Source organism: Bos mutus, chromosome 22 (assembly GCF_027580195.1).
Source record: "Bos mutus isolate GX-2022 chromosome 22, NWIPB_WYAK_1.1, whole genome shotgun sequence".
In the NCBI taxonomy this organism is placed as follows: Eukaryota; Metazoa; Chordata; class Mammalia; order Artiodactyla; family Bovidae; genus Bos; species Bos mutus.
Genome location: NC_091638.1, coordinates 71633037 through 71653963, shown reverse-complemented (window position 1 = coordinate 71653963; position 20927 = coordinate 71633037). Strand labels below are relative to the sequence as shown.

The 20927-nt window shown below is 59.2% G+C and overlaps 1 protein-coding gene across 2 annotated transcripts in view; it reads left to right on the top strand.

Moving 5' to 3' along the window:
* The first annotated feature begins 615 nt into the window (after nucleotides 1-615).
* The window catches only part of DAGLA (diacylglycerol lipase alpha), a 66459-nt gene continuing 46147 nt past the window's right edge, over nucleotides 616-20927 (top strand). The window contains exon 1 of one of the 2 annotated variants that reach the window (XM_070360478.1): nucleotides 616-751. The gene's annotated coding sequence lies outside the window, so the exon portion shown is untranslated. Of the gene's footprint in view, nucleotides 752-5058; nucleotides 6071-20927 lie in introns of those variants that run through there. The other variant, XM_070360480.1, reaches the window with a different exon arrangement.

The window sequence follows — 20927 nt, the reverse complement described above, 5'->3', positions numbered from 1 at the left end:
TGCTCAAGGCTGGCTCTCAGGGAAGGTGTGTTGAGGAAATGAATGGATGCGTGTGAAGCAGAAGAGGAAGGGCAATTTTCTTCATTTGCCAGGAATTCAAAATTGACCAAGAGCCCTTTTGGAAGCCAGGAGCTATGCTGGGCCCCAGCAGGGTGAAGGGCTAGAGGACACAGATGGTGAAGATGTGCTCTGACCGCCCCCCATCCCCCTTACTCCGAGGAGCGCTCTGCACCCGGAGGAGGTGGAATCCAGCTCCCTCTTTCCTCCCCACAAATGAACCAGTTCTCCAGTGATCCTACACGCTTTTTTTTTCCCCCTCTCCCACGCTAAACCCGGTCACGCGGGGCCTGCAGGAGGGGGACCCAGGCGGCTCCCTTCCCCGCATGCCGCGCGGCGGGTCGTGCCCCTCCCGGCCGCCCACGAAGCCCCAGCGGCGGCAGAAGCCCGGAGCCCACCGCCCCCACGCGCCGGGCCCGAGCCCGCGAAAGACTCCGCTCCCTCTGGCCTCGGCGCCACTCCCCTCCCTGGCACCAGAGGGCGCTGCCACCCCACGGCCGTCGCCATGGTCACCGCTGGCGGCGGAGTGGGGTTTACGTAAAGGACGCAGCGTCCCCCGGGGGGCGGAGGTGGCCTTCGCGCCGGCGCCGGCGCCCTGCGGAAGCGGCGTTAGTGAATCGGGGCCTTGGGGAGCCCAGGATGGAGGTGGCGGTCGCGGTGGTGGCGGCGGGCCGAGCCCTGAGGCGGGCTGGAGGTAAAGGGGGACGCGGGCGCGGCCGGCCGGGCCCCGGGCTCGGGTGCGGTGAGAGCGGCGCGGCAGCTGGGCAGTGTCCAGGGCGCGCGATGGCCCGCCCGACGGGTCCGCAGGCGGAGGTGCGGCTGCCGCGCGCGCCCGTGACAGGTGTGGGATCCGTGGAGCCCCTGGCACCGATGTGGGAAGGGTGACACCCGTGGCGTGGGCGTGGGCAGCGTGGGTCTGGCCCGAGCAGCGTGGTTTTCCTGGCACGGGTGTCAGAAAGAGACTCACCCCCACCTTGGTGTGGTGGTGGCCGCCCAGGTGTGAGGCGGGCGCAGCCCTCTGTGCGGGCAGGTGATGGGCAGAGCAATTGGACTCGTGCTGGGGTGGCGGTGGCCAGCTGGTGGGCGCATGGTGGTGCCCCCGGCAGGGGTGTGAGGAAGTGCTCTCATTAGTAAGGTGTCCAATGGTTCTGGCCTTGAGATGGTCTGGAGTGATGGCACCCGGGGCTTGAAGAATTTGTGTCCTCAGCATGGCAGGAGTTGCTGGCCGTGACTGTGAGAAATGGCCCTGGCACAGCATAGTGCTGGGGCACCCCGGCCCTACAAGGGGAGAATCTGTGGCCCTCAGACCCTGGTGGACGGGCAGGGTGAATGCCTGTCCTCCCACTCTGGGTATGATGAGGGGTATTGCTTCTGGCACAGAGATCCACCTTTAACGTCTGCTGGGCACACTAGGGACTGAGAAATGCAGAAGTCTGGGAGAAGGTTGGTATCCTTTAAATGGACATGGAAGAGAGGTACCAGGAGATGCTTCTACTTTGAAGACCCTGATGGTGACCCAGACAGAGATCTCTCTAGGCGCTACCATCACCCTGGGCTCATGAATTCATCCAGCTTTGGGGAAGAGGGGAGGGGTGGGTAGTTCTCAGCTCTGCTCTCTATCTCTGAACATGTGTCCTGAGACATTTGCAGAGCTGAGAGGTGGGCCATGTTGGTGGGCAGGGGGAGGCGTAGGGCTCCAGCCATCTGTGGTTCCCGGGCCCTGCCTTTTCCTTGGGGTGATGGTGTCCGTGATGCTCAGAAGCCTTTGGGTCCAGAGGATCGTTTGGAGCATGTTTGAAAGACGAGTCTGCAGCCACCAGGAGTGTTGTTGGGGTTGCTTCTGCCCTCACCGATCCTTCGGGAAGCCCTAGATGAGGGTCTCACTCAGCATCACATATGCCCTACTTCACAGAGGGGCAATTTACAGACCCACCCCCACCCCACCCGCAGAGGAGTCTTAGGATGTGGGAGGAAATTGTTAGGTCTTTATGGATCTCTTGAGGAAGTGGAATCGCAGGAGAAGAATAAATGAGGCTGGGCCTTTAGGAGTCCAGAAAGACCAGGCTGAGGGTATAGGAGACTAGGGTGGGGCTGGCAACTCATTATCCCAAGTGTGTGCTTGGAGATGCTGCTGAGCTTCCTCAAAGCTGGAGTGTTGTCCGGTGCATTTGGAGCCAGAAGACTTGAATTCCAGTCTCGCTGGTGTGACCTTGAACAGGTGACTTTACCTCTCACAGCCACATCGGAAGGTGGTCACGGAGGATGAAAGATGGTGCCCACAGAAACCCTTTGTGAAGACCTGTCCAAGGGTCAGGGATTATCCTCAGGTGAAGAGACCAGGGCGGGAGGCCGAGGAGATGGAAGCGTGGAATGTGAATGGGGAGGAAGGGCCTGTCGTAGGGAATTAGAAGCCCTGAGCGTAAAGGCTCCTGGTGGGGAAAGTGGGATCTGTTGACATTGTGAGTCAGCTGCTGAGCTGGAACCAGGCCCCAGGTCTCCTGAGGACGGTCCGAGCGTGGCCGCAGCCACTGGAGAGCCCTGCAGGAGTGGGCTGAACAAGAGGAAGCCCTTCACCAGGGCTGCAGACGCGCCTGTGGCCGCGCAGGGCTGGGAGGTGTCTGTGGCTGGCAGATCTGGGGTACCCGGGTGGGAGCAGGACTTGGACGTGTGTGTTTTCTCTTGAGAATTTACTTTGGCTCCTGGTTCAGAGGATGCGAGTGGGCAGCAGCCATATCCGTGTTTTGGGGGGCCGTGGCCTTAAGAAAGCCAAGCGGGTCAGAGTCACCAGAGAGGAGACGGGGCAGGGTGGTCCTGTGGCGGAGGTGGAGGCTGGATGGCAGGAGGCTGGGGCCCATGAGGGGTGCCGGGGGCAAGGAGAAGGGATGATGGACACCCTCAGAGCGGGCCTCTTGAGAGCAGACAGGTGTAGCAAAAATCCCCCAGGACCCACTTCTGCCTGAAGGGCCGACCCAGGTGGAGAAGATGAGTGAGGGTGGCTGCCAGGGTCTTTACTTTCTGCCACTGGGGCCCAGTTACTAATAATGGGCTGCAGAGCCTGAAATACATCCCCCACGGCTCAAAAGCTTCACACTGGCAGGCCAGATTCCATGAACCCAGGCCCGTTTCTCCAGCATTCCATAGGAGTATCTGCTGTAGCCAGCAACCCGTTTCACAAGCTTGGTCCCCGAGGCAAAAAGTTGTTGCCCTGTGTCCACGCTGCAGTGTCACGGCACGAGGGGCGGAGGAGGACACATCCTACCAGGCCCCGGATGGTCAGCTGACTTGTCCAGGCCAAGGACCGGCACTTCCCAGGGGTCGCCACCTGGACACCGCCTGGTGCTTCCTCAGCCACTTGTTTCCAGGTCATTCTCGGGGTGCCCCCCGAGGCCTCTTTCGCTGCCTCCCCAGGAGTTGCCAGCGCTTCAGCTCCTGCTTGGAATGCTGTCCTAGTGAGAGTCCATTAAGAGGAAGCCTCAGGCCTCCCCGATGTGAATATTGAACGATCATGTCCTTTAAGCACACCCGCCACACCTCTGCCTATCCTGATTGGTGGCTCAGCCTTGTGGTTTGGGGATACATAAGCCCTTTGCAGCCACCCCTTGCCATCTGCCTGGGAGGCTGGGACTCTGCACAGGCGAGCTGGGTGGCAGGTGGGGGAGATAGGAGAAGCCAACGGGTGGACCCAGCCTCTGTTGGCCCGAAGCAGAGCAGGGCTGTCTTGCAAGTCCTCAGGGTTTGAGGCCATCAGGAGCCCCACCAGTCACCACCACCCTTTGTCATAGTTTGGAGCAGATTCCAGCTAGGGGGAGAGAACTGGTAACATAGGAGTGGCCATCGAGGGCTCTCTGGAGCTGAGGTTTTTTTCAACTCGGGTCCTCAGTCCTATTCCCATTTCTTTGTCCATGTTTCTCCAAAAGTTGCTTAACTCAGCTCCTGGCAACCTTTCCACCTCAGCTGCCTCGTAAATCATGGTGCCCAGCTGCTCAGCTGCAGGGGTGCCAGGGGATCGGGCATCTCTGGACAGAGGCTTCTAGGCTACAGCTGAAGGCACAGACCCTCCCCACAGCCCCTCTCTCCAGGACCAGAGAGGGATCCCACTCAGGGTTTAATCACCTGTTGGCCAGTGCTCCATCTGAGTTCAGTTTCTCCCTGGAATTGCTTTGTCTTACACTCCAGTAGGGGCTTCCCTGGTGGCTCAGTTGGTCAAGAACCTGCCTGCAGTGTGGGAGACCGGGGTTTGATCCCCGGGTCAGGAAGATCCCCTGGAGAAGGGAAGTGCAATCCACTCTAGTGTTCTTGCCTGGAGAATTCCATGGACAGAGGAGCCTGGAGAGCTACAGTCCATGGGGTTGCAAAGAGTCAGACACGACTGAGAGACTAACACACATACCCACACACTCAAGTGGACCAGGCATGTGGCGCTGGGGAATTATCAATGAACATGCGGTCAGAGGACAATAAATCTTCTAGCGCCGTGGAGCCTTGGATGTTGTGGGATGTGGTTACATCCCAGCGGGCATGGCTGAAGGCTGTTTATCTTGTCCTTTTTCCTTTCTGATTCCGACTTTGGCTGCACGGGATCTCTCTGGTGGATGGGGCACTGGATGTGTTGGCGGGGAGGATGCAGGAAACTGTCTTCCCCGTGGGGTCCTCTGGGCTGCTGGGAGAGGGTTCCGGGGAGGTGATGTGGAGGGGAGTGGTGTGGCCACCGTCGAGGGCCAGGGGCAGGAGTACCCGGCTCCTCGGCAGGATCGTGGTGGAGACGGGCAGGGTTGGGGCCGTTCCCGCCGGGCGAGTGCACGTGTGCCAAGCCGCGTGTGCCTGTAAGCAAGTGTTTCTGTGGGAAGTGAGGGCTGAGCCGGAGGAGCGCCTGGTGGCGGGGGAGCCCGTGGGCTCCTGTGTCTGGCTGGCCTGGTGTCAGTGGGTGTGCGCGCTGGGGTGTTGCTGAGCCCCAAGAAGCAGGAGAGAACAGTGGGAGGCGGGGGGAGGGGTCGCCTTCCAGCTCGGGGAAGGGGAGCTTAACGTCTCAGTGTGATTCTTACAGGAGCAGCTTTTCTGCTTTCTCAGTATTCCTTAGAAGGAAGCCCAGGCTGGGGGGAGTGGTTCCAATGCCCATATGTGTTCGCATAACGCCTGCTTCCGCCTCCTCCCCAAGCCCCTGGGGAAGTCAGCCAGGGACAGTCCACCCAGGTGACAGAAGAGAGCACCACAGCCCATGGGCCTTAGGACTTGGGACTCTGGGATCAAACAGACCCAAGTTCAAATCCTGGTGCCTCTCTACACCTCAATTTCCCCATCTGTAAGATGGGGACAGTAGAACCTCCCACAGGGAGCAGGGATTGTAAGGACCGCATGCCTGGTGAGTGGAGGGATCCCAGTGGTGAGAAGCACACTCGGTAAGTGCTTCTGCTCCTGCATTCGGGATCTTTCCCACAAAACAAGCAGCTTCATCCTGATCTGCATATATTAGCACCAGGGGAGACGCAATAGGTTATGTCCCTTTTCTTGATGAGGAGAAATTAGCTCCACCCTACCCTCGGCATGGTTGGAATCTGGCGTATCTGTCAATAGAATCATACTCAAGATAACGTTGTGGCCCCTGGCATATGTTCCCACTCCGATGGAGCTGATGGTTATTTCTTGAGCACCTTCTGAGACCTGGAGGTCAGTGAGAGCCACGAAGATGAAGTGGACATGCGTGCATGTATGCTCAGTCATGTCTGACTCTTTGCGACCCCATGGACTGTAGCCCACCAGGCTCCTCTGTCCATGGGATCTCCTAGGCATGAATACTGGAGTGGGTTGCCATTTCCTACTCCAGGGGACCTTCCCCACCCAGGGACCAAACCCGCATCTCCTGCGTCTCCTGCAATGGCAGACGGATTCTTTACCACTGAGCCACCGGAGAAGCCAAAGTGGCCATACCAGCACCTATAAAGTATGGAATCTGGTGTTTACAACCTATTGAGAAGCTATGAGATGGACCTAGAGGTCTCCACTGTAACATCAAGAGGTGGGTGCTACCGGAGGTCAAAGGAGAGAGAGCGACTCAAACCACGGAGATCAGGGGAGACTTAAGTGGCCGTGGCCTTTAACCTGGGCCAGCCAGGTGACTGTAGAGGAAATGGCAGCAACAGGGGATATGGCTGAGAAAGCGAGGGGCTGACCTTTTGTGGTCTGGCTTGACCGTGGGAGCAGGAAATGGAAGTGATAAAAGGTAGAGAAGTGAGTTGGGGCTGGGTCCCCAAGAGCCACAGCCGTGAGGCAGAAGGTCCGGTCCTTGAATATGGCAGTCACCACAGTGTTCTGAGCGAGAGTGTGCCAGGAAGAGGTGTTGTTGCAGGTGCCAGGGACCCAGGGGCTGGGGAGCAGGAACGGGGAGGCTGGTACCCAGGCAGTGGCTGCCCTCGGGAGGCCGGGAAGGTGGAGACCACGAGGTTTGTCACTTTGGTCAGTAAGAGGGGGCGCCTGGGGCAGAGCCTCTTCTGGGACTCAGATGCGGCTCCCACACTTGCCTTCCAGCTGCTTTGACTTGGTGGGGAGGAGGTTCCAGGTTGGGGGTGCAAACAGGAGGCTGTCGGGGATGCCCTGAAGGAGGCTGTGCTCCTTCATCCCCGAGCACCCACCAAGGGGGCTCTAGTTCCTCACATTTCTTGCCAGGTGTCTGATCATTTTCTCACCACATTACCCCTTGAAGTTTTGCCTGCCCGAGTTCAGCCCAGGAGGTTACTATTCTGGGAAGTTTCATCAGAAACCCTCTTGGCGTCTGAGAGCTCTCTGAGTTGGAGGCTGGGTGGGAGGAGAGCTGGGCTTAGCTTCACCTGCGTTTGGGGAGCTGCTCCTGAGGACCAGCTCCTCCACCTGGAGATGGCCATGCTGCAGAGCCTGCAGGCCGGGGACAGGAGGGTGGGCCGTGCTGTGTAAGGTGAGGCAGTTTACCGCCCCAAAGAGGCCCCTTGTCCTTGCCTTTCCCGGAGCCATTTAATTAATTTATGATTGATGTTCCTGGACTTCCTTGAGGTTAATTTATTATTGATGTCTCTTCATTATATACAATCCGCCCTGCACCTCCCAGCACGTGGCGGCTCCCTCTGGGCAAGCCTCACGTGGGGTGAGGTCGGTGAGGCCGCTCCTCTGGCTCCCTGCCCCCACCCACCTTAGGGCCAGAGCCCCGCCCTCGGCTCTTGCCAGACCCTTTCAGGTTTGAGGGGTCGGGAGGCCTCAGGGCATCTGTCTCCAGGAGCCTTTGCTCAGCCACCAAATAACAGTAATAATAACAATAGTTTCCATTTTGTGAATGCTGGGAACTCAACCTGGGACAGCATATAGCACAGAGAGAATCCCACTAACTCCTTGTGATAAGTATCCCTCTACTTGTCCATCCCTCTCCACTCGTGTCTTATAGGAGGCTCAGAGAGGGTGAGTTACCTGCCCAAGGACACACAGCAAGTAGGTGGGAAGCCAGGGCTTGAGCCCAGGACCTTCCCCTCTCCTCCCTGAGCCCTGCCTCTCCTTCAGGCCCGCACAGTGCCCCCATCTACTGTGATGCCTTTCTTCCCCACCCCCCGGCCATCGCACACCAGGACTGTACTACCTGACGCGGTCAGGGGTTGGAGCACAGGTGCCCTTCTGAGTGTGTGTTGTTAAACGTTCATGGCTTGTTCCCCTCACTAATGCATGTTCTCACTAAAGACTAACAATGATGGCAAATAGCACTTACCGAACACGCCAGGCGCCATGCTAAGCACTTTTCATGCATTAGCTCATTTAATCCCCATGACCACCCGAGAGGCAGGTGGTATTAACCCGTTTTATAGGTGAGGTGTGGAAATGTGCTCTACGTGGTTGGCTGACAGAGGGCAGAGCCTCCTGTACTCCAGCAGCCTTGAGATACAGGGTGCTGGCCTCATGCTCCCGTAATTATCTCCTCTCTCCATCTCCCCTGGCCTGTTTATCTGATATCTGTGTATTTATCCAGCGGCCTCAAACTTTTTGCATGTCTGGTTTGATATGTTGGCCTGTGTTTGACGGGACCAGGAGCACCCATTCCAAGGGTCCCAAGATGGGTGATTTTAGGGAGACAGCAAAGCAGGTGGTGGGTGCCAGGCTTGGATCCTGCCTCTGGCTCTGCTGGGCAACTTCAGATGAGTCATTCAGCCTTTCCAAGCCTCAGTTGCCCCATTTGTATAACAGCAACAATGATATTTACTCTGTCTCCTTCTCTGGCTGTGCCCATGCTCAGAGGCAATGCTGGGTGGGAAAGACACTCTGCTGGTCAGGGGTTAGAATTGCTTGTGTGTGAGATTCAAAGCTTCAGGACCTGGCATGAAGGCCAGGAATGCTTATGACTGGGCATGCATCCGGGCCAGGGATCTACACCCACGCTGTGAGCTGCCCGCACAGACTAGTGAATTCTGTGGTTTACCAGCTGGAAGGCCTTGCATGAGGACCCTCCTGGGCCAAGAGCTGGTCAGGAGGTCCTCAAGGGGGCCAGGCCCCAGTCTGGTGTCCCAAATGGCTGACCAGCGTGCCTGGGTCCTTTGGAGGCCACCCCACCTGCCCTGGGGCCTTCGGTCATGTGGAAGTGCACGGGGCCTGCCTGGAATTCGGACCTCACCACACATCTTGTCTGCCACTTGCCCGGGCAGCCTGACCAGGTCACTTCAGGCAGGTTCAGTGCGGACAGAGGATGGCTCACCATGCCACCCTGGAGTACCTCCCCTCACCCCTCCAAGTATGCGGAAAGCCTGGTGGAGAGGTGAGCCCCGCGTCTGCTCCAGAAGGCGGTGAGACCGTCAGCTTCCCGATGGCAGGCTTCCCAGGGCGTTGGTTAGAAACCCTCTGCTTTCTCATCAGCTTTACTCCGAGCATGTCTCAGCGCTGGACTGGGTCTGGGGGCAAGGTTGGGGGTGCTCCCCTGGGCCCCAGGGAGGAGGGCAGAGGCCTTAGACTGTGGCAGGGGTGAGGCCCGCCTGGCATGGCCGTTGGAAATCTGTGGCCGGGTTGCAGCGAGGTGACGGCTGGTTTCATTTCCCAAGTTTCCGCCCTCTGCAGGCGGGGATTACATCAGACTCTGCTTCAGAGGAGCTCTACACTGCCCTGGGCCAGCTGCCCCGCTGCAGCTTCGGGCTGGCCCAGGTCCTCCCGGCAGCCCTGGGCCCAGCGGACCGTCCTGGCCTCTGTAGTCTCATTGGACATGCTGCCTCCTGGTTGGCACTGCCCACCTAGCCCGCTCGGCCCGCCAAGCCTCCCAAGACCACGCTGCCCCTCTTATTCTTCCAATCACCCAGCTCCGATTCATTCTCTCTTTAAAGTCAGTGTAACATAGGCCTGTGAACATGGACTTTAGCATAAAGCTCCATTCAAGTCCACTGCTATGTGGGCAAGCCCCTCAACTCTCAGAGCCTCAGTTTCCTCGTCTCTAAAGTGGGGGGGGGGTCTAGTGGAACACAGCACACCGGGCAGCTGTTGGGATCAAATGAGATGCCACCTCTTTGGACATTCTGCTCAATGCCAGGAGCACTGTAAATGTTACCTGCCGTCCACTCATCTGTCCCCCCAGGGGACCCCCCGCAACTTTCATGAGGCTGCATCTTGCAGCCAGGCAACCCTGGCGCTTCTCAGGGCTGGCAGTGACCCGCCAGCCCTCTGGCATCCAACCCTGTTCCCACCCCAGCACTCTCCGAGGTGGCCCGTCCCTCTTGGTTCCTCTCCTAGTTTGGTTTCCTTCCCTTTGGCGCCTCTTCCATCCGGCTGCCTTTTTTTCTTTTTTCTTTTTTTTCATCCACCTTTTCCTCCCCTGAGGTTTCTGGGAGAGGCCAGTCTTTCCTTAGAGAGTCTCTGACCCCTTTGTGCCAAGGGGCCGTCCCCCCGCCCCTCCCCCTCCCCACGACTGTGGGAAGATGGACTGTGGGTGAGACTGTGCACCCCAAGCATGGGGGTCATGACTTGGACTCACAGCCAAGAACGCTGGTGACCTTGACAAGTCCAGAGTCCCATCCGGTCCTGTCCAGCCCTGGGAGCCTGTCGGTTGGGGCAGCCTCTCCTGCGACTGGAGGAGGCCAGCCTGCGCGGCCACAGCAGTGCTTCCTGAGCCAGCAGACCCTGCTTCATCCTCCTGGGTTCCGGGCACTTGTGGAAGGAGAAGGGGAGTCAAGCCCGGGGTCCTGGAGCCAGAAAATCCAGCCACATCTGGAGTCTCTTTCCTCCTAGGAAGTCAAGGAATGTTTCTCAAGAGGTGGCTTCAGCCTCATACCTTTGAGAGAACTTGGTCTTCCGCCCGACACCGTCCCTGGGACCCAGGCCAGTCTGCAGAGCCAGGAACAGCCCCGCCACTTGTAAAACTCCCATCCACCCGCTCTCAGGGACCCTGGTCAAGCAGCTACTGCAGGCCAAAGTTCCGTGCCTGGAGCTGGGAGTAAGCAAAGTTACCACCGCTTCCTCAGAGAGTTCCCAGGTTAGGGCCGGATACATAAACAGACAATGTAACAACGGCAACAAAGAGCCAAGAATCCTCTCCCTGCTGGGTACACCTTCCTCAGTGCTCTGTCTGCCCTTAACTCATTTAATGCGAAGAACAGACACAGCTCTGGTGCAGTGGGCGCTCACCCAGTTCTGTGCTGGGACCATGCCCTGGGAGGGAGGCATGTGCGTTTGACAGCTGAGGGGCGGGTTGAGGATCTCAGCTTCCTTAGAGAACTGAAGAAACCTGCTCAAGGCCGTGTGTTTGCGGCTGGCCGGCTGGGGGACCCCCATTCATCTGGCCCCTGCTCTCGGGTCGGGGGGGAGCGGCGGGAGGTGTTCATTCTTGCTCCCCGACCTGGTATCGGGTTGGGGGACCCCTTGAGCCCCAGGAAGGACAGGTTCCTACAAAAGGAAGACCCCCAGAGCCACCCTATTGCTGAGAGGACCAGCCTCCCATCTCCTTTGTCACTGCCCATGTGTGGGCCCGTCCGTGGCTCAGACCCTGTGCCTTGACAGGCCGCTTGGGAGGGCTTCCACTCACCCCCACGCCCCCTGCCAGCCTTGCTGAGCTGCTGCAGATTGTTCTCCTTGTCGCCTGCCTGCTCCACCGTGCAGCGTAATAAATGGCTAACAGAGGGCCCCCATTCTCTGGGACCGCCTTCTCCATTTCTTGGCCCCTTCAGAGAACCTGATCCTCCCCTCCACCCCAGGTGAACCCTATTCAGCAGGCTTCCGGCAGTGGTAACTAAGCCGGGCGCCCAGCCCACCACCTGCTCAGTACTTTATAAAAGTTTAACCTTAATGGTGTAATGAACTCCCATCATAAAGCGGCTGGAGCAGTGCATCCTGAGATGTATAAATTACAGGCGCCTCTGAAGTTGTAATTGGAAATGGCAGCAAGGGGAAGGTTGAAAGGGGCCAGCCTCATTGGGCTGAGCACAGATATTCTCTGCTGCCTTTCAAAAGGCACACAGAGCTGAGTCTGGCTGCGAAGAAAGAATGTCCTCAGACCAAACTGAGCTCCTGGTAGCTCCACCCCAGTTCCCGCTTCCTGCCCCCCCAACCCCCGACCGAGTCCACAGAGCCTGTAGGTTTCAGGAGGCGCAACCCCCACCCAGACCGGGGCCACCAACACAGTGGGCCCAGAGGGAAGGATGTGGGCGTGGACACAGCAGACAGCCCACCCCCCAGCCTCGCCTGCATTTCCCGGGGAGCACTTCTGAGCAGTTGGGTTGACTCCCCTGGTCTCTGAGGTCTCACCTCTTGCCATGATTGTGGGGCTTGAACAGAAAACTGCAGGGGGTGTTGAGAGTTGGAGTGAGGAACCCGGGCTCTGGGGCTGGACTGTCCGGCTTCCTGTTGCAGCCCCTGCTGGTGGCACTTGGGAGACCTTAACAATGTCACGTAACCTCACAGCTGCAGAATCTTGGCTGTAAAATCAGGAATTGACCTGCATCAGAGGACTATCAGAAGGATGACATGGGATGACGGGGTTCAGGTCTCAGCAAAGTGCCGCTTTAGGGACTTCCCTGGTGGTCCGGTGGTTGGGACCCCACGCTTCCACTGCAGGGGTCACGGGTTCCATTCCCGGCTGGAGAACTAAGATCCTGCAGATTCCCTCTGAGGCCGAGTGGGGCCCAGACCTGCCCCCTGGGACGAGGCTCTCGGACCACACCTTGAGCAGCTGGGGCAGTGTTCAGGCCCTCAGAAGTGCTCGCTCAGTGCCTGCTGTGACTGCCCTTCCAGGCACGGTGCCCAGCACCTGCACTTGCCCACTACACTTGCTCACAGTGCCCACACCAGTTTAATTTGAGTGCTTCTGAGTGTGGCCCATGAACCAGTGGCAACGCCTGAAAACAAGTTAGAAAGGTCAGAATCTCAGGGCGCCCTTCCCCACCCCCCACTAAATCAGAATCTCCGGAGGGGGGCCCAGGACTCTGCAGTTCGAGCAGCTCTGAGGTGCCTCCTCGGCTCACTCAGGGAAGAGAAGCATGGCTGGGCCTCATCCTCTCCAGGAGGGCATCTCTCAATGCCAGGAAGCTCACCCAGCCTCAGAATCGCCTGGGGTTGACCTTGATGGCCTTGATGGGCTCAGCTGTAGGCTCCTGGGCCCTACCTTGGACCACCAGCTTTCATAATGCCTGGTGGGGCCTGGGAACCTGCATTTACCCACCTCATCTCTGCCTATTCAAGTTTGAGAGTCACTGGAAATCACTCCTTGTCTGAGAGTGGTGTAGAAGGGCAAGACCCTTGTACCCACCTCCCCACACTTCACACAAGGCTCTGCCTCTGCTGGGGGAGAAAGGACGCTAGATGGGGGTCAGGAGCCCCCAGTAGCCAGCACCACCCCACCTGGGGCCTGGAGCAGCCCATCCTTGGGTCCAGCTGTGGGGCTTTTCTCACAGCAAGAAGGGGAAACAGCCTAATGGCCACCAGTAGGAAACTGGTTGAATAGACTCACATACTGCATGCACGTGGACTGCTGTACAATAATGAGGGAAGATTGGGCTAGAAAAATGTTTAATGAGAAATATTCACCTTCTCTGGCTCAGTAAAAAAAAAAAAATGTGGCAGGTACAGAATGATCCTGTATTTGAACAGGCAAGAATGACTACACAGATCTTAATAGTTAATAATTGTCCTGGAGGGATCCTGGATGATTTCTGTTTTTTTGTTTGTTTTTGTTTTCTATGGAGAACATGTACTTTGTGATAAGAAGGAAAAAGAAGGATAGGTAATCATGTCTGGTCCAGGGTCCTTAGGCCACAGGCGCCAGTAGCAGCCCGGGACCCCCAGAACAGTGTCTCTCTTGATCAGCCTGCCTCCCCGGAGTGTCCTTCACCGTGGTCTCTTCCCTTCCCCTTCAGGCTGTGCCCAGTGTTCCCCAGTCCTTCCCACTGTTTCTCCCACTTTTTCACTTCCTCCTGTCTTTAAGTCTTCCTCTGATGATGGGAGGGCACCTCCTCCTCTTTACACAGGAAGAATGAGTGGGGAGGAGACAGCCAAGCAATGGGAGGCCCCCCGCCCCCTGGCTTGCAAGCCTCAGGGGACAGACTTCAGTTTTCATCAGAGCATCATCTAGGAAAAGCCTGAGCCTAAATTCCAGAGTCTAGGCACCTAGAATGTGCTCAAGAAGTAACCGTTGAAATGAACGAGTCTTGGAATGAAGCCAGGGACAGCACAAGGGCCCACAGCTGTGTCACCTCGGGTAGATCAGCGTACCTCTCTGGGCCTATTAGAGTCTTCACCACTAAGACTCAGGGACTCTTGAGCTCTGATTTCCCTGGGCCCTTCCAGCTCTCATCTCTGGTGAGTCACATACCTTCCCACTCTCGCTCCTTTCCCTGGTTTGGAAGCAGTTTGTGCTGTCCAGGAAAATCTCACCTGTCCGTTCTGGCTGCCCAGTGAGACTTGTGCAGAAGCAGCTGCCTGGGGCACAGCCCTCAAGGCGAGGGTGAAGGGAGGAACAGGAAAGAGGGAGACCCGTGGTGCTGGGAAAGCCACCAGTAGTCGAGGGCTTGAGAGTATCCGAGCGTTTCTGGATCTGATACTGGCCTCCCACGAGCCCTCCTCCATCACCTTTGCCCTGCCCGTGGTTCGATGTCATTTTTCATCTCCTGCCCAGAGCTGCCTTTATCCCAGTGCCTCTTGCCTGGCTTTGCAGCTGAGACTCTGTTTCCATCAGGCCCCAGCAGCCCCAAGTCTCTACCTTGTGAGCTGCTGTTTTCCAGTGAGCGCCTCAGTGGAGAGAAGGGTGGGAGAAATCCATTCAAGCCGTTTGCTTTAAAGACATTTCAGTAAACTCATGGGATTTGTGGTCACATCTCTTCAGTGCTCTTTGAAAGAAATGGATGGGTTTCTGGGTCTCTCCCTTCACCAGCTTCCCTGCCTGGCGGCAACCCAGAGGCCCGAGTTGGGAGCTAGCCCTGATGCTCAGCCCAGAGCACCTCCAGGGCAGAGGTGAGTGTGGCAGGCTGAATGCTGAGGCTGTGTTTGCCCCCCAGGGGTTCTGGGAGGCTAGTGTGTATGGGCACAGGAGAAGGGGGAGGACAAGAGTCACAAGTGCCTACCCCCTCTTTCGGCCTGGTGGTGAACTCCTACTCAGCATCAGCACCCAGCTCGAAGCCTTGTCTGTGTGCCTTGGGCTAAGCAGCTGTCCTCGCTGTGGGGTCCCTGGCATTAGAGCCCTGTATTCACTGATCCGCGTGTGGGTGTCCTCATCATTCTGCACCGTGAGCTCCTCAGGGTTGGGGCTTGTCACCTTCACGTTCACAGCTCCTAGGCTCCTTCTTAAGATCCCATTGAGTGCATTGGCTGGGGCGGGGCAGGGGCGGTGTCAGCTTTCCCACCCCTGGTCTGAGAGCCCACCTGAGGCAGAGGGTCGAGCATACTCAGAACATCTCCCTGCCCTCACCTGGGTCCAGAAATGGTCCTCCCTGGGCAGGTGTCAGGCTGGGAGGGAACGGAATGGGCGGGGTCAACAGTGAGGCACCCGCTAGGCAGGATCTTGCTCAGTGGGGCCCCCCCACCTTGGCACCCTCAGGCGACCGGCAGCAGTGAGGTGGCCGCTAACCGGTCTGGCGGGTTTGTGGGGACCTGGCTGGGTTTCTTGAGGGACAGGATGTCCTGCTGGGAGCAGGCTTTGTGCCCGTCCTCTCTGGCCTCCCTGCTCAGGCTGCTGGCCTTGCTCTTTGCTTTGCTCTGCCTCGTTTTTCCTGGACAGAGCCTTGACCCTGCCCTTCCTGGAGACCAGGACAGCTTGTGGTGGGGGTGCCCAGGCAGGAGACCGGCCAGGGCCCCCCAGGGATGAGGGAGAGATACCGAGGATACCAGGAACGCGCTCTGGAGATACCGAGACCCCTGGAAGCAGAATACCCAGAGGCCGGGGTGATGGGTGCTGGGCTGGAACTGGCGGTGGCTGTGGCGACCCTGCTCCCGCCTCCTTCCTGACTGATGCACCGAGGATGAGAGACCAGAGCCCTGAAGAGGCCGCAGAGCATGGCCCAGGCCCAGAGCTCCCGTAAAGCTTTTCTGAGCAGTCACTCCTCCCTGCCCCGCAGCCAGGCTCCCATCTCAGGGAACAGGGCTTGGGGGTGGGGAGCCTTTGGGGTGTTCCTCTCGCCCTGCGCTGGGAGGGGCTGGGCGCCCTGCTCCGGAGGTGTCAGCGGAACTGTCACCCAGCGGTGGGTGCGGGCGCTGGGATTCCCCTGGCTGACTCACTCACCCCGGCCTGCCTGTGCCTCAGCCCAGGCGGGAGCCATTTGTGAAGGTGTTGCTCACTCGGAAGGTGTCCCGGGAACCAGGGGAGCTGGGGCCGAGGGGCCCCGGGCGGCTGGGGGCAGATTTGCCCACGGAGTCCTCAGGCCTCCCCAGACCCCAGCACCCAGCTGCCTCTCCCCCCACAACCCCGACATCTCGGCCAAGCACAGGGCTCCCACTTTCCAACACAAGGGGAGCCTTGAGGCCTCGGGGGTCCTGAGCCGGGGCCTGGCTGCTCCCTGCCTCCCTGAAAGATTCCCCCCAAGGGCGATGAAATGCCTTCCCTCCGGAGAACAGAGAAGCCATTGATTCCCTTGATCCGCCCAGGCACTTCAGAGCCAGGGCGACCCGGTGGGGACTGAGAGGCAGGAAGTGGGGCCAGGGCGGTGACCCAGCCTGGGGGCCAAGAGCCCCTGGAGAAGGAGAGAAAACTGCAGGCTGCCCCCCAGAAGAGTTCACACAAGCCGGTGCACGATCTCTGGGCCCACAGATGCCCCGCGGAGCCCGTCTTCAGACCCTCTGGCCACCAACTGCCTGTGCTGCCCTCCAGAGAGCAGGCAGCGGGATGGAGGTGTTGCAATCATGGCATGGGGGTGGGGGGTTGCTGGGGGAGGACCAAGCAGACAGAAATGTGGAGCGCGCGGCTTGAGAGCAGGCCTGTGGGGGCGGCTGCAGCAGGCTGCGTGGGGTGAGCCGGGCTGGGGATGGGATGGGAGGCACAGTTCTGGGTGATTGCCCCAGAAATCCTGCCTTCCAGGTGCCGAAGGGAGGCGGGGGGTCTGTCCCCTGACCTCTCCAGGCTGGAATGGCAGGGGCCGGCAGCCCCCCAACCCCCCCACCACCCCTCCAGGGGCCGGGCTGCCAAGGGCTGAGTGAGGTCCATGGAGGGGCATTCAGAGCCCTGGCACACTTCAGTCTAGGCGGGCAGGCTTCTCCGCAGCCCACCTGCAGAAACCACCCTCCTGGTCTGGTGAGAGAAGTCGCGGGTGTGGTTGGCCGGGTGCCACGGGGCAGCTCCAGTGTCTCTGGTGAGCGGGCCACCCAGCACCCCTGCAAGCATGCCCAGCCTTGTTGGCCACATGAATCCCTCTGTGAGCAGGCTCTGGGCAGGGCGACCCAGGGGGAGGTCTAGAGCAGGCCTGGGGGCACAGCCAGGAAGACAGGCCTCTCCTTCCCTGGCTCTCAGCTCGGCCCCCACCCCAGCCCCCGCCCCGCCGCAGCCTGGGGCACAGAGGATAAGGGAGGCCTGGTCCAAACCGAGATGGGCCCTCGAGGCAGGGCCAGCCCCTTAGCCCTCCGAGGGCTGCTTTCTTTAAAGGCCAGAGGACAGCTCTGCCTGGCAGCCTGCTGAGGCCCCGGGAGCCAGGTCCCAGGCCAGGGTTCATGTCCCCAATCTCCCACTGACTGCAGGTGGCCTGGGGCAGGTCTCCGCATCCTTAACCCTTGCTTCCCTCGCTGAAATGCAGGTGTGTGACTCTGTGGCCCAGAAGGTTCCTTCTCACCCAGATGTTCTCCTGTTGCTCACTGTGCCCTCCAGCTTAGAGAATAAAGGAGGACCCAAGGACCGTCTCCTAATGGGCCTCGGTGGCCAGGTGCCCCACACCCTGGGGCAGAGCACAGGTGCTCTCCTGGACTCTCCACGTCTCCTCCCTCCTCCCTGGGGTGACAGCTGAAATGAGACCGTGGCCGCGAGCTCCCAGTACAAGGCCTTCCAGCAGGTCGTCCGGCTCTCACTGAACAGTAGTTGGTGTTGTTACCTTTGTAATCATGATGTCTGTGATGTTATTATCACTGTGATGGAGTTGTCCTCTCAGAGCCTGTGGGGGGCTCCCTGGAAGAGATGGCTCGCTTCCTGGGCTGGCATCGTCTCCCCCCCACCCCCTGGCCCAGCCTGCTTGAGAAGCAAGAGGTCAGGCGGGGGCAGCTGGAAGGTCTGTGCGGTGGGAGGGGGCCTGGCCCCTCTCGGGCTTGGCTGAGCCCATCGGCGCCCATCTGCGGAGGGGCGGCCGCCCTCTGAGAGTTGGCTGGGAGACCTCCGAGCCGAGGAGTGCGTGTTCTCCAAACATCTTGTTCACAGCAGATGGCAGCCACGACTCCCTTTCTCCCTGCAGTTCCGGCTGCACTTCCCTTCCCTGTGCTCGCCCTCCTGTTAACTTTGCTTTCTGCTTTGGAAGACGGGGAGGCAGCCTGCAGCCCCCAAAGCTGCCTCTGACTGTGGGGAAGCTTGATGCACAGGGCGTGGATGGTGTCCAAGCAGAAGAATCCTCGAGCCCCCATCAGCTTTGTGAGGGAAGTGTCTTGCCTAGGTTCCCACACGCTGCCTGAGTCTCTTTGGCCAAAAAGGCCACCGGCGAGATCTCGGAAGAACAAAGGCCTGGGCCTGGATTGATGTTTCTTGAGCAGCTGTGAGGCACCAGGCACAGTCTGGGTGCCGAGGACACAGGCAGAAGATGCAGTCCTGCCCTCTATGAGCTCCCAGCTTGGTGGGGAACCAGGGTACCTGGGACAGGAATGGAGGGGCACAAGTCGGATCTGCCTCAGGGTTGGCAGGCTTTCGCGGGCTTCACAGAAGAGGGTGTGTTTAGGCTTAGCCCTGGTAGGTTGAGGAGTTCACGGGAGCATAGGATTAGAAAAGGCATCCTATGCCATGAGAATGGCCTGTGCAAAGGCACAGAGGCATGACGAACTCTGATGCTGCAGAGCACTCAACCATGGTGAGTAATAGAGCAGAAGAAAGCCAGCTTGTTTCGCCAGCGTGTGCTCTTCAACCCCAGAGTAGGGTCTGTGAGGAGGAGCAGACAGTGACCCTCTGGCTGCTTGTGGGGTGGGGCCAGCCTGAAGCAGAAGCACTGCATGGGGGCCAGTGGGGCCCTCGGCAGCTGGAGGGAATTCTGGGATCTGACTCATGGTTGCCCTGAGTTTGGGGCCAGCAGGAGCATCTCCTGCTGTGGAGCATCCCCTGCTGTAGAGCACCTCCTTCGGGTGGAGGACCTCATTCTGGTGGAGCACCTCCTACTGGTGGAGCATCTTCTGCTAGTGGAGCAGCCCCTGCTGGTAGAGCACCTCCTTCTGGCGAAGCACTCCTCCTGGTGGAGCATCCCCCTACTGGTAGAGTGCATCCTGCCTCAACTGGTGGAGCAACCCCTGCTGGTAGAGCTGTTGTCAGAAGTCTCTCCCAGAGGCTGAGACAAGGGGGCCGTGAACTAGCATGCCCCCAGAGGGTGTGGTGCCCAGACTTCCATAGGTGTTGCCCCTCGTTCTGTGACCTGCCCCGGCTTCCCCCCACATCCATGTAGCACTGGACAGAGCCTCCATGAATCAAGACCCTAGTCGATGCCAAACCGTGCTAAGTGCTCCCACATAGGCCTCCTCCCATTTAACCTTCACAAGAGCGGTGCATGTGGGCATTGCCCCAGGTCCCGAGATTTGTTCAGAGTCACCTAGTCAGGAATTGGCCAATGTCCAGGCCCAGGTCAGCCTGACTCCCTGGCAGCCTCCTGCTTGGGGACGTACCCTGTCCCTTGGAGAAGGCTTGGTGTGCAGGGTGGGGTTGGGGTGACCCGCAGTGTTTGCTTTCCCAGCCCTGCTTTTGCCGTGCCGCCAGCACCTGGCTGACTGTTTGCCCAAGGATCTGCCCTCCAGGAAAGTGGGTGGGACTGGGGGGGGGCGGGTGGTGGCGGACGAGTGGTCCACTGCTTCTGGCATCCAGCTGTTCCGTGTAACCAAGAAGGGCTGCACTGCCCATAAGCACCACACCCTGCAGTCCGACGCTGCCCCAGCAGTGCCTGGCCTCGCCCGCCCACAGCATGTGACTTTGCACTGCTGGGCCCGGCATGCCTGGCATGCCAGGGCAGCAGCGGCAGCGGCAGATGGATGGTCAGCAAGGAGCAGGAGAGGTCCCCAGAGCCCTTGAGTCAGGGCAGCAGCGTGGAGGCGAGGCCTGGCATCAATGGGGCTTTTGTGCGGCCAGGGGCAGAGGAGCATATGGCCTAAGCTGGGAGCATCCCACCGGACACCTCTGTCCCTTCTTTTCCTGGGGCAGCTGCGCCTGTCCACGGCCTTGCTGTCCCTCCCAGTGAGGAGACTCTGCCTTGATTCAGGCCTACCCTGCCCTGGCCTCACCTCCTTTCAGATGAATCAGAACCAGAAACTACCCTGGTCCTGGGCCCGGGCCTGGCCCACCACCCTCTGCCCCACCTCTCCTCCTGAGAGTGGCATTCACCCACTGGGGAATGTGTTGGTGGCTCCCTGAAGTCACAGGTTGGATCTTTGGGACCAAGGGGAACAGATTAGGTAAACAGAAGCTGGGAGGGTCTGGCATCCCAGTGGAGAAGTAGCCGTTTCTCCTCTGAAGCTGGGACCCTAGGGAGAGGCCTAAATGAGCTGGACAGGGAGCCGGCACCCCGCTCCCTGAAGTCCTGCCTGTGGCTCGAGTCCTGGGAGAATGAGGGATCTTGCCCCACCACAGGGTGCCCACCTTGCTTTGCACTGTGGCCTTTAGCAAGCCCACTGCTGTGGCCCATGGTCACTCCACCCCTTGGTGCCTGCCAGACAAGCCGTGAGGACCAGCAGGCTGTCACCAAGTGGCTGGACTGCACCCACTACGGGCAAAGACCTCTCTAACAATGGGCAGCCAGGAGCGCGTCCTAGCTCAAGTTGGGGACGGTCTTCCCAGGTGGGCGCAGCTGTGTGCTGGGTCCAGTCACTCCCATACTGGCCCTGGGCAAGCTGGCTGTGTGTGCTGAGGCCAGGGAGGCAGCCTGGTGTCTCCACCACCACCTCTTATCTGGGGAGCAGGACCAACGTGGAAGAGGGGAGTGCTAGTCCTCTGAGGTTGTGATTGAAGTCACAGAGGCTGCCAGGCCCTGCTCAGCCTTCTCTCCTGCTGCTGGTCCATGTCAGTTTCTGCCTGGGGATGGACACAGGGTCTGCAAGCTCGAGTGGCGTTGCAGACAGCCCCATCCTCAGGCCTTTCATCTACGACTCAACTTCCCCAGCAGAAGGATGTTCCCTAACGTACATCATTTTCACGCGGTCTCTTGCCAAGCCCTCGACTGTCACCCCCGTGGGAACACTGTGAGGCTGGTACCCTGGCAGTCCCTGTTTGCAGGCTGTACTTTAACCAGCATCACTCAGATCTTATGTCC